The 12,667-nt window shown below is 40.0% G+C and overlaps 1 protein-coding gene across 2 annotated transcripts in view; it reads right to left on the bottom strand.

The window, feature by feature from the left end:
* Positions 1-11,932, bottom strand: part of bcl9l (bcl9 like) — a 43,387-nt gene extending 31,455 nt beyond the window's left edge. For both annotated transcript variants that reach the window (XM_056766036.1, XM_056766037.1), the window contains exon 1: positions 11,590-11,932. The gene's annotated coding sequence lies outside the window, so the exon portion shown is untranslated. The remainder of the gene's footprint in view (positions 1-11,589) is intronic.
* Between the last annotated feature and the right edge of the window lie 735 nt (positions 11,933-12,667).

Genomic DNA, 12,667 nt, shown 5'->3' with positions numbered 1-12,667 from the left:
TCCTCTATATCCACTGGATGTGCAGTCATGATTGCCAAGCAACTGCAGTGTCGGGAGAGAGGAATAGTCCTAATCTAAAGCCGTCATGGGAAGATGGAGGACGTTACAAATCAAAGTCTGACTGAAGCGCCCCTTTGCTGAACTCATAAACAGAGGCCCTGGTATTAAAGGGGTCACAGTGGAAAACGATATTCCCTCGCTCTTACGTGGCTGATGCACTGTGTTAACAAGTCATACCTTTCAGAACCAAAACTTTTATTGAAATTATGCTGCAAAAACAAATCATTCGAAAATGATGTGATGTCTAAACCATATGGTATGACCACCCAAATATTTCCATATGTACATACTGACACGTCAACAAAGTGTGCAGTGCAGAAGACAAATAATGGGAAAGCACAATAGCTATAATTCCACTTGGAAATCCTCCAAACCTTGTGTTATTATTGGCCTCGTAAAGCACCTGCGCTTCTGGATATGCTACTGTGGGATCTGTTAGTTAGTGAAGTAACTTTTTCATGTACCATGAATCCCTTGCAAGGAGTCTGTTGGCCAGCAGCTACCACAATAGACATACAAGCAAATCCTTTAAGCCGTTTGCAACGCATCGGTTTTTATTTATACACGTGCGTTGTTGTCGACAGGCAATGACCACTTGTCAACAGTGTCCAAGGGTATCTTGTTTTTTGTAACCAAGACAGAAGAAGCATTAGCAATGATAGTGGAGAGTAAACAGTCACTTTTGCACCTTGAGTTGTTAAATCCATAAGATTACATTATTTATATAATTCATTCAGAAATAAGAAAGTAGCCAAATGTAAAAATGGCAGAGATTTTTGAACTGAGGGGGGATTAAAGCAGATCAATCACAACGCTTGTGTCAAATTAACGCATTGTTACATTTTTAGAGAAAGTTAGCGGTAGGCTACGACGTAGGATGCAGAACAAATCGAGCTTTATTCCCACTGATCCAACAAATCACCAACAAACACCAACACACTCTAGCAAACAACAACAAACACCATATAAACGAACAAAAGCCAGCAAATGGCAACAAACACTTACAAATTCTAGCAAATGCCAACAAACTCTAGCAAATACCAACAAACGCCAACAAACATGAACATTTTCTCTCATTGACAGTAATCCAACGAACTCCAACAAAAGCCAGCAATGGCAACAAACACCAACACATTCTAGCAAATGCCATCAAACTCTAGCAAATACCAACAAACATCAACATTTTCTCTCATTGACAGATGATTACATCTCATTGACAGTAATCCAAAAAACGCCAACAAGAGCTTCAAACTTATCAATGCGAATAAAAACACCAACAGATGGTCATAAATCTACAGTACTCTTCTCTCCACTACACCACATCGCTCCCTGGACCATGTCAGTGAGCTTTCATAAATACTTCGGGATGGAGTATATGTCTCAATGGGATGATGATGAGATAATGTGACAAAGCACAAGAAATAAGAGTAGGAAAATGTTTTATTGTTCTACTGTTGTAGGTCAACCACAGATTTAGGGCATCATTTAAGGAGCACAATGTGATTCAATTCTTTCATTCAAGCCATGAGTTGAGTTTGTGTGTTGTAGTCAAACCCTAAACATAAACAATGTATGCAAGCATGCACATAAAAATGTGAGATAATAGTTGAATGCTTAGTTTATAATCAGAATACAGTCAGTTAAACTCCTAGCCTTAAATCAGTTAAGCGTAAAACAAGATAAAAGGTTGTTGCATCCCCCAGTGATCCTCCTCTAAGGCAACATGAAGGCAGTGAATATAGAATGACATCTGACAATTCACCGGAAATGTTTGAGCTGGAATATTGTATAGGGCTGTCACGATTATGAAATCTGGCTGACGATTAATTGTCTACTAAATAATTGTGATTATGGCGATTGATATTCTGTTTTAAGGCTTTGACGATTTAACTATTAATGACAATACATTTTTTCAATGAAGAAATATATACTTTACAAATGCAAATAACCAATATTATTGACTGTAGAGTGACCTTAACACAGAAGACTTGAGCGCATAATACTACTGTGTAGATGCAGCAAGTCTGGAAACAAAACAAATCAACAACAAAAAATACAACGCTGATAACTCAAATGTTAGAGAAATGTCATTTGAATGTAACATTGAGTGCAGATCAAGGAAAAAAGATTCTGCAGATCACCCTTCTTTTCTAAGGATTCACAATGATTGCGGTTATCTGTAATTTTGCGTTGACGTCAAATAGTTGCGATGAGACAATTATTTAATAACTGTTACAGCCCTCCTATCGAACAGCGAGTCTATAAGCATGACGTAAGTGTCCTTCTGAATCCTTGTATGTACAATTTCGCAGTTTTTCAGGAAATAGACAAAACACTGTACGTTTTAAATGATCACGTACTGTGTTGTCAAAGTTTTAATTGGTTACATTTGCGAAAGCTTATGACAGACATTAAGGGGTCACTGAAAATAATATTTTACAAAATATGGAGATTCAACGTTTCAGAAGAACATCAGCGATGTAAAAAAGGACACTGACCAAGCATTCGTAACTGTGATCAAGTACTTAACATAGAGTATGTTTCAGGCCCAGAGACATATATTATCTCTCAAGTGTGCAGTGAACATCAGAGACACCCTGCTGAACAAATGATAAATAAAATTATCAACAACAACCCACAGCAAATTACAATCACTCTCTGAAACCTTCTTCAGCATCAGGTGATTGCTTTTCTCAAAAGCCATTTTTGTAATTATCTATAATTACTGAACACATCTCTTCCAGTTTCTCAAAATCAGTTGGATACGCACGCCTCATGCCAGGATATTTTCAAATGCGAACTAATCATAATCATGTTGTAATAAACATGATTGCCATTTACAAAACGAAGAAATGGGAGAAAAAAGTACCGTAAGGACAATTTCGAAAGTCATTTGTGTACAAGTGAGAGTTCTTTGTTGCTTATCTCAATGTAAGCCACATTGCTCAGCGTGCAGTGCATTGTGGGACTTTGCGCAGGTGAAAGCCAAGAAATCAGCCAGTCGGGGGTCCCGTCAGGTTGCTGTGGCAACGGCACGGGACCCAGCGAATGAAAGCAGCGTGAGAGAAGAGAGCGTGAGGCTGGATGACGACGACGGTAAATAGAGTGAGAGCGGATGCAGTCAGGGAGGGATTATCTCGCAGCCGCCCCTTGTTTGAAAACACTGGCCGTGCCCTGGCGGCGAACAACAATGCCACAACAAAGTGAAAGAATACTGTTTACTTAAGAGGGAGGGAGGGCGCACTGTCGAGGTCTGAAGAAGGAAAAAGAGGAAGGAGGAGCGGAGCAATCGAATGAGCCAATATAAACACCCCGGCTGCAGATCCACGCTGGGAATGTGTTAACAAAAGCGTTACGTATTCTGCGAGATAGTGTGAAGTCTGAAAAAAATGGCTAGAGTAGCTTGTGTGTGTCAACATCGGCGTCTGCAAATGTTTGAGATGAATTTGAGAGGACTGATAGTATAAAATAGAAAATTGTAAATGTTTCAATGATTTTATTGCACTTTTTGTTCAGCTTGTTCGTCATCAAACAATCCAACAAAATATTAAACGTCGTCCAAACCCTTCTTCAGGCCTGTACAGAAAATATTTTTCCAGTACATATGCATCGCTTTGTGATTTCACAGTGCGATCACATTGAGTAAATTGAGTATGTGTATAGCATGTACCATGTGACCCCTAAGAGAACATAAGAAAGAAAGAGAGAGTGAGAGATGAGACGGGCAAGGGTACACACAGCATATACAGACTGTCATGGCCACAAAACAGCCATGTAGTGTATGTGTGTGTGCTAAGGCCGCAGTCCCTCGGTGAGCTCAGGAGGTCCTTTCTCTCGCTCTCCCTCTAAAGACAGGGAAGAGCTGGTCTCGAATTGCTCGGGGGTCAAGGGTTGTTTTATCTCGAACACACTTTGGGACGTCTGCCAACTAGAACAAGGGAAAAAAGAGTGAACTGCAGCCGCAGCACCGAAAGGCGAGAGATGCAGAGAGAGTGATGCCAAACTAGGGTACTTCGGTTCTTTTCACATTATTGGTAATACAGGACGGAGGGACAGCTGCTTTTGAACACTTTTATCAAACGTGCACGTGTGCGCCCTCGACGGCGCTTGCAGGGCTGCGGTTGCACGTGTGGATAGTCAAATGTAAACAGTTGTGACAAAACGATGTGTCAAAATATCAAATCTGTTCAGGACGTTGTAAAAGCAGCCTAGAACACCTGTCGCCGTCTGTTACGTAAGAGAGACAGGAAAGTGAGACATGCGTTTGAGTAAAAGGTTTTGGCGCTCAACATGTTTACACAAGCATGTTTAATGTGTGTGTGCGTGTGTGATGAATACACAAATGACTCATGCAGAAGGGTTTGTCATATTTGAAAGTTAACTACATTTCTGAAGTAAATGTGAACGGTGGCTAATGCAAAATTGTCGTCACGATGTTCGCAGGTGGTTGTCAGGGCTTCTCTATGAGGTTGCTAGGCTGTTCACAGTGGTTTTTAGTGTGGTTGTCATGTGGCTGAAAGGGTAAAATGAGTTATTCACCAACATTGTATACAGAGTTTGGGGTTAGTCAAATTCCATATCTTTAAACATGAGCAAGAGTGATGCAAACACCACAAAGAAATCTTTACCATGTGGCATCTTTCATCTCTCAACCTCATGTTATGAACCATCAGCTATTTTCACAAATGATGAGAATGAATTTGATATTAATAGCATCGGCATTTCACACAAATTAATGTAAAACGTTTTTGTTATATTTGTAACAAGAACATTTTTACTTAAAACTGTTGCTCACATCTGCAGGTCTTTGTAAATTCATAAATTAACTAAAGTATCAACAATGGCCATTACAGAGAAAAGAATAACATAAATTTGCCCTTATGGAAGAAATTCCACTTCATCATCGGCGCGCACATCTAAATATTTAAAGCCTTAAATTAAGTTTGTGTATACACACGTTGCACCTCGGCCAATCGCAGTGCTCGATTTATAAAACTACAGCGTAATTTCCATTCCACCGTAAATGTGGGGCAAAGTTGTGGCACGATTCAACCAATGAGCTCGTGCTGAAGGGAAAATGCTTATTGTGTTGTGCTCGGAGTGTTTCGGTATCTTGGTTGAGTCTCACAGCTGGGCGCTGTTGTTTTCGACACGCTCAAAGCTTCTCAATATCACATTATTCTTTCATAGCTCACCTTAGCACGCCGGCTTGTAACTCATCTGGAAGCTCTCAGATCACCTGACCAGATAAGAAACACTTTGTTCCGAACGTTGAATCTCATTGTCCTTCCAACGCACTGCAAACCTTCAAAGTATCGCAGATTTTACGACGCGGCAATACAACATAAACCTGTGGTTCTCAAAACCTTACAGCACAAAAAGCCGGCCCACTAAGGCTTCGGACTGTGGAAGGAATGATCAAGTAATGAACGGCAAGCACATATCCACCAGCCCGAGAGAGATGGGAAGTATTCTGGGATGACGCTTTTAATATTCCAGAGTCTTTTGCGAATATGCATTCCCCGGACGGCTGTGTACCTGAGAGGATACACTACTCTTTAAACAACATGAAAGCAGATGGCAGCGGGGGACAAACTCTCTCCCTGATCTAAAGTGTCTCATGAAAGACATGGTCTCAGGTGAGCGGCCATATGTTAAGCTGCAAAAGTTTTATACACAGGCCAGAGTGAAGAAGTCGAATTGAACTTTAGCAAAACAAAGTACTGGCCATTAGAATAGGGCTTGAGCCGGCGACCTCAGACCTTGTCTACATCGGACACGTCGTGATGGGTCAAAGCTAGATCATCCCATTATAACAAATTAAAATAAACTCAGCATTCATGGATATTTCTCACATGCCATCTTTCTTGGCTTTCTAAAAAAAATTGTTTTTCTAATGGTCAATTCCAGTGTTATGGAAGTTACATTTTCAGTCAAAACTTCAAATATAAACTCTCAGAGAATGTATCTATTAGCAATATATCAAACCATCTGTTTATATTTTACTAAACTCCTGTTGACAAAGTAAAAAAATCAGAAAAAGGTCTGTCCACACATAAGTTTACTATTTCAGAATAGGGAAATAAACATGCGTTATGGAGGTGACAGAAAAGTTTGGACTATTTTTGTGAGACAACATACTTTGTAGTATTTCAGTGAATTAAAATGCGCAAACTCCTAGAAGCAATAATACGCAACAAAAGCAGAAGGGATGACTCTTCATGGAGCATTTCTTAAATTTAAATTTTCATTTGTCCTCTTCTGAGGAATATGGAAACATTATGGATGTGACAATTCTGAAAACGTCACCTACCTGACTAGGAGAAATCTTTTTATTTTTGATAGAATTGAATAGAAGAGCAGAGGTTGCGCTAGGTTTTTTTTATTGTCCGTCAATATTGACTTACAGGCTCGTAAAAAATCCTTCATAATCTATTATTAACCGTCACTATGGTGCAAGGTGGCGATATGTGCTAGTTAGCATGTTCTTGACGTCATCACGCTGTACTTTCATTTACTCTTTGAACTTACTGTATTTGAATACAACTGAATCCCCAATAAAGCCATTTAATATTTCTATTGTCGGACATAAAATTATAGTTACAGAAAAAATATTTATGTTCATATGTCTAGTCAGTAACAATGAGAGGTGCCTGTAAAAGGTGTTTGGTCCTCACTCACAAGTAAGCTGCGGTTTGGTCATGAATGTCCTGCTTCTGTCACTAACTGAACAGAGAAGACGCCGAGAGAGACACGCTAGCGCTTTTCTGAGGGAAAAAAAACTCTGTAAAGGCCGCACTACTGCATGCCTGGGGGTGAGTGACAGATGCATCTGCACCATGAGTCTCCGCTGACAGCAAGCCTTTTTGTAAAACGGACCAGGCATTAAAGAAAGCTAATGAATGGGAAACACACGTCCCTACTGGGTGCATTCAGGGCAGAGGTAGTAGTAGCCTAACTCCTGCCGCTCACGATCACCGTCTGATGAAAGGAAATGAAAAACGGGGAATTACAAATTGCCCTTTTATTGTAATTCGTCAAAATAACGGACGCCCTTCAGATTTTTTGTCACTTTTTTAGTAATTAAACCACCAAATATTGCGCTGTCAGTATGTGAAATTGTTTGGTTACAAACTTGCCCTAATTATTTTTTAGTTTATATTTTTAACCTGCCATGAAACAATTGACGACTTTTTGATTTGGTCTAGTTATGTTTTTACTGCATTATTTCTGAGGCAGCTAGTTCTAATCTGTACTTTTTTCTCATACTATATACAATATGGAGCCCTGAAAAAGTAGTGTGCACTAAAAACTTATGATACAGTTGTATAAAAACCAATTAAATTAATTGTACACAAATAAATTAGGGTTTCATTTTTTTCATTTAACTGTTGCTTAAGTCGAGTAACAACTAAAAAGTGTCCTTATTTTTCATTTCGTAAAACATTACATCTTTAATTCATTACACATTATCTTCCGTTATACTCTGTGCTCTGACTTATAAGACAGCAATCTGAGTCAACACTGGGCATGGAGACTTTCGTCTAGAGATGTTAGAACGTGTACACACAAGACAGTCAACAGAACAGAATGCAGAGGCCTCCAGATGAGATTAAAAGTTACAAACACAACATTCATGGTGCGAGATGTACGTCTAGACCAGCGATAAAAAATTTGCACATATGTGCAAGACCCCATTACAGCTAGCTACATAAAAGAACAAACATAAGCAGAAAGTTCTTCCAACCGTTGCTTTGACAGTAGATAGAAGGAGGACTTCTCTACATCTACCTTTTAGAAAATTTAAGTGTAACTTCACATTACAGTTCATGAAACATGGCTAAAACATATATGTTGAACTACTGTATGTGTTGGTCAGATTATTAAACTTTCATGACAAAATGCTAACAGTGACTACTGTCATGCAAAGTTTCATTTTTAAGCTTCCCGATGGCGTATCCGTGGCAACCAGGCATTTAAAGACATGTCATACTGAGAGGCTGATGAGATTTAGCATGTGTCCCCTGCCCACATTTTGGATCGTTTCTTCATCCCTGTCTAGCAGTCAACACACATGCTCCTACGCAAAGAACCACGAGCTCAGTCGACGTTAGCTGTTCCCGGTTCCTGCGTTTCACGCAATCTATCTCTAACTCGCTACATAGAATTGCCAAAAAAATCTGACAAATGTTATTGAGTTGAGACCTGACAATCTAGTTTCTTAAAGCATCACTGTTTCCAGTGAAGAAGTGGATCACGGGTTTGAACTTCAGGTCCACTCAGGCCATTCTAACCATCGATTGAGAGTTCCTCAGGTGGAAGAGCTCTTCTGTAAAATGCAAACCAATGCACTCAAGTGTCTACATGTACAGTACATGAATAGAGGATTTACGTTGGCTGATCATTATTTCCAGTGATGATTGATAGAATGACTTAAATAAGATGTCAGAGGTTTATAGACAATGTATAAAAGTCAATGTGAATTGAGTAAATGCCTACAAACGTACTAATGATGTGGTTTTATGGTAGGGATCCCCCAGTCTGACTTTGCAAAGGGTACAGGGTACAGGGTCAGATGATGGTAGGCCTAAGGGAATTTTCTAAACGTCACACTTAAATATTTAATAAATTGTAGATTAATTTGATCATGTAAGAGTAGGGCTGCTCGATTATGACAAAAAACATAATCCCGATTATTTTGGACAATATTGAGATCCCGCTTATTTAACACAATTACTCTTAGACGTAGAAAATAAAAAACGTGGCTTTTATACTGTGAATTTAAAATAAATGTAAAGAAATACAGCTCAACCACTGTAAAGGAAAATGGTGCACTGTGGATTTATACCACGATAAAAGAGAGGGTCCTTTCAAAATGGATAGTTTTACATCCTTTATTTTGCTTTTGTAATTGTTGAAGGCCAGAATGAAGGGTTATGATTAATTTTCGATTAATAACAGCTCTTTGAAAAAGGTATATTTCCAATGTAGAACCTTCTTAAAGGCACAGTTCAGAAAAAAATCTGTCACCATTTACTTACCTTTAAAAAAAGTTACTTGTATAAATTTCTTTTCTCTCCTAAACACAAAAACATTTGACAGAATGTTACCAAATAGTTATGGTGTTCAATTGACTACCATAGTGGGAAGCAAAACTAATACTGTAGTCAATGGTGCACAGTATTAGTTTATCAGAACTGCTTGGTTCCCCATATTCTTCAAAACATCTTCTCTGTGTTCAACAAAACAAAGTCATAGAGGTTTGGAACAACTTCATTAAATGGTGACAATTTTCATTTTTGGGTGTACTATCGCTTTACAGGGTACTTGGACTCAAATTCAATGTTTAATTTTCAGCGCGTTTTGAACACTTTTACCCGATAAACAAATTGAACGCTGTCTTGAATCACTGCCTGATGTGGCTTCATTGAAAATCTGTTCAAAATCAGTTGCGAAGCTCTGCTCTAAGCCATTCGCTGATGTCTATGAGGTGTTGAGCCAATGTGGGGCAGAACACACTGCGAGCCTTGGGCCTTAAAGACAATTCAGATCAAGTTGCAAACTCTGTGAGCTGCTATAAATAGCGAGGTAGGATATCACGCTCGCAGCAATAGCTAATGGGGAGGCACAGGCGTTGTGGCCAGTGGGCTAAAGAGCAGCCAAACACTGCCAGAATACACTTCACACATTCTCTCTCTCCTTCCCTCTCCGCCTCTCGCTCTAGTCACACTCTTACTACGGCTGACGGTCTGTCGGCTTCTTATGATGGAGGAAAAGATCCATTTAATTTAAAAGTTCTGCTTTGCCCAAACTCTCGAGATGAAATGCAACCTTATCGGTTGTGTCTGATCTGGGGTCAGTTCTCGGTATCGCTATCTCTCTCTGTCTGTAACACACGCAGCACTAACTTAATCAGCTTGCGTCACTGAGACCCTGAAGATCAGACAGGAAAAAGAAAATTAGCGGAGCATGGGTAGCAAACCGAAACAAAAAATGACAGAGAAGGAGAAGCCTTAAAGCCAACATCACCAAAATTAGAATTGACCTTATTTATTTTCCTAGTCCTGTGAGATGCAGTTGCCCAAACACGGCCAAAGTCACCAAGTCCCCTCCCCTTCAACCAGGAGGCTGATAAGAAACGCCCACCTTTCACAATCACATCAATTTCTGATCAATAAAATCCCAGTCTACATTTTGCTTTAATGCATCAACTTCAGAAAGAAAAACAGTCTGTGGATGTCATTTAGTAGTGAAAGAACAGTTTACCGTCTCACTGTCATGAAAAGTATAATAGGTGTGTTTGCATTCACACATGGACATTGCTTACATAGTCTGGCAGCACTGCAGCGAACACAAAAATATTTTGGTCAGATGACACTGACTCATAAAATGACTTTAATGATCTACCTGACCACTATCTTTTAAAGCGTTTTGTGATGTGAAATTATACTTTCAGATGACCCGTGAACAACCGTGAAATAGGTAATAAGGGGAGTAGTTCATCACATTAAGTGTGAATATGTGCCAATATAATTTGACAAACATAGCATCCAAATCCAACTTTTTTCCATTCCATTCCATTTTCTACCGCTTATCCGAACTACCTCGGGTCACGGGGAGCCTGTGCCTATCTCAGGAGTCATCGGGCATCAAGGCAGGATACACCCTGGATGGAGTGCCAACCCATCGCAGGGCACACACACTCACCAAATCCAACTTGCCTTCATTATTTAACATTTTGTCAAATGTCTAATAAACTGTGTGCCATCTTTCTTCAGATTGCTTCTTTAGCCCAAAACTAGACTTTTTGTTATGGAATGGAACACACATGGAAATGTGTGAAGTATCTAATAAAGTTGCAACATGAGGCCAGTGCGTAGCCTATACAGTATGCTGGTTTTGACAAATTGATGACTTTGCAACACAATTAAACTCAATACAGACATTAAACATCCTGTTATAAAACTATAAGAGTCTTAATTTAGCCGAATAACAAATGTTTTCCATTGACCAAACAAACGTGATGGTGAGTAGCGGCCGAGCACACACAGCGCACAGATCAACAGCACCATCACATTCTTCAAGTGCCTGCCTCTTACTGCCATTCAAACCGCCGTATGCTCCTTTCTCAACGCAAACCTTCAAACGACACACTTACACAACCGCCACAAGTGCTACAAAGTCTTCCGTGGGGTTTCGTGTCGTTTGACGGTCACATGGAGACGGGCCCGACGTTTCTCTAAGCCTCTCGTCAGCTCATTAGCATCCATTGCATTGAAAAGAGCCAGTTAGCTAGCCCGTTAGCAGCCGAGGCTAACTCCAGGATTCCTCACAGCTGCCGCCGTGACCGCGAGTTCCGCGCCGGAGTGCTTCGCTACAACACAACTGGCAGTTGAATCGCTTTCGCGCGTTTTCCAAATTGATACCTCGCAAGATTCGAGGCAACGCGTCGACCGTTCGAAACGCGCGGCGCTGTCAGAGCGCGCCCGCATTTCTGTCGCCGAGTGCGTGTGCGTGCAGGTTTCCTACCCCATTCCGCTGTGCGTCTGAGAGGGGAGGCCGATGTCAAGAGTGACGGCCAGCCGACATCACCCGAAGTGTCCGCCACGGTCGGTCGCTGCCACTGCGCAAGATCCTCTCCGGCCGGCTGCGTTTAGCGTCCGGTGCGATTGCCGCGGTGCTTCGATACGAGACGCTTTACAGTGTTGTTTTCGTTGGGCTCCGAGCGGAAGACGAGTCCCGGGGAAGACAGCAGATCATGACTCCGCTGTCTGCATATTCCAGCCCATAGTGTAGAGGTAGCAGAAGGCGCATTCACTCAGCCAGCGCTCACTGATGAGGCGCTCAGACAGACAGCCGCTCTAGCGTTCATTACTCAACTCACTGTACACACACATATATGAGAGTGAGTGACACTGTTTCCTGTAGTGTCAACTCAAGAATATGTAAGAATATGTTTTGGCCATTATTGGTGTGATAATCCTGTGTCATTCGACACGTCATATTATGAAAAAAACAAATTATTTGAACTGTTAATGTTGTTTAAAAAAATTCACAGAAAAAAGAAAACCCCAGTAATAAACGAAACAAAGTTATCATTGTTGACACTCAGTTGTCATGATGTGTAGGCCTTATTATATTTAGATATTTATTGTGATATGCAATTGACAAAATATAAATAAATAGGCATAGTCTCTCATTTGTACTGTACACTCTTAAAAAAAATATGTCTCAAAAGGTTATTTGATGCCATAGAAGAACTTCTTGGTTCCATAAACATAACGGCTGAACATCTGTTTGACAAAAGGTTCTTGAGATTATAATAAAGTAAGAAAGAGATGCTTCTACAAAGATGCTTCGACTGAAAATGGTTTTTCTATGGCATTGCAGTGAAGAACATTTTAAGCACCTTTATTTTTAAATGTGTAAGTCGCTTTGGATAAAAGCATCTGTAAACTTGAGTGAATCTAAATAAAATGTAGTTCTCTTATGATGTCACTAATATGAATATATCATTGTAAAATAATAATAATGACAACAATAACAACAAGAGGGCTCGGGCCCTAATAAAAAACATTTATTAGTATTAATATTGTTATTATTAATA

The sequence above is a fragment of the Triplophysa dalaica genome, chromosome 14, assembly GCF_015846415.1.
Source record: "Triplophysa dalaica isolate WHDGS20190420 chromosome 14, ASM1584641v1, whole genome shotgun sequence".
In the NCBI taxonomy this organism is placed as follows: Eukaryota; Metazoa; Chordata; class Actinopteri; order Cypriniformes; family Nemacheilidae; genus Triplophysa; species Triplophysa dalaica.
Note: the sequence above shows the minus strand (reverse complement) of the source record. Positions and strands in the feature narration are given on the sequence as shown.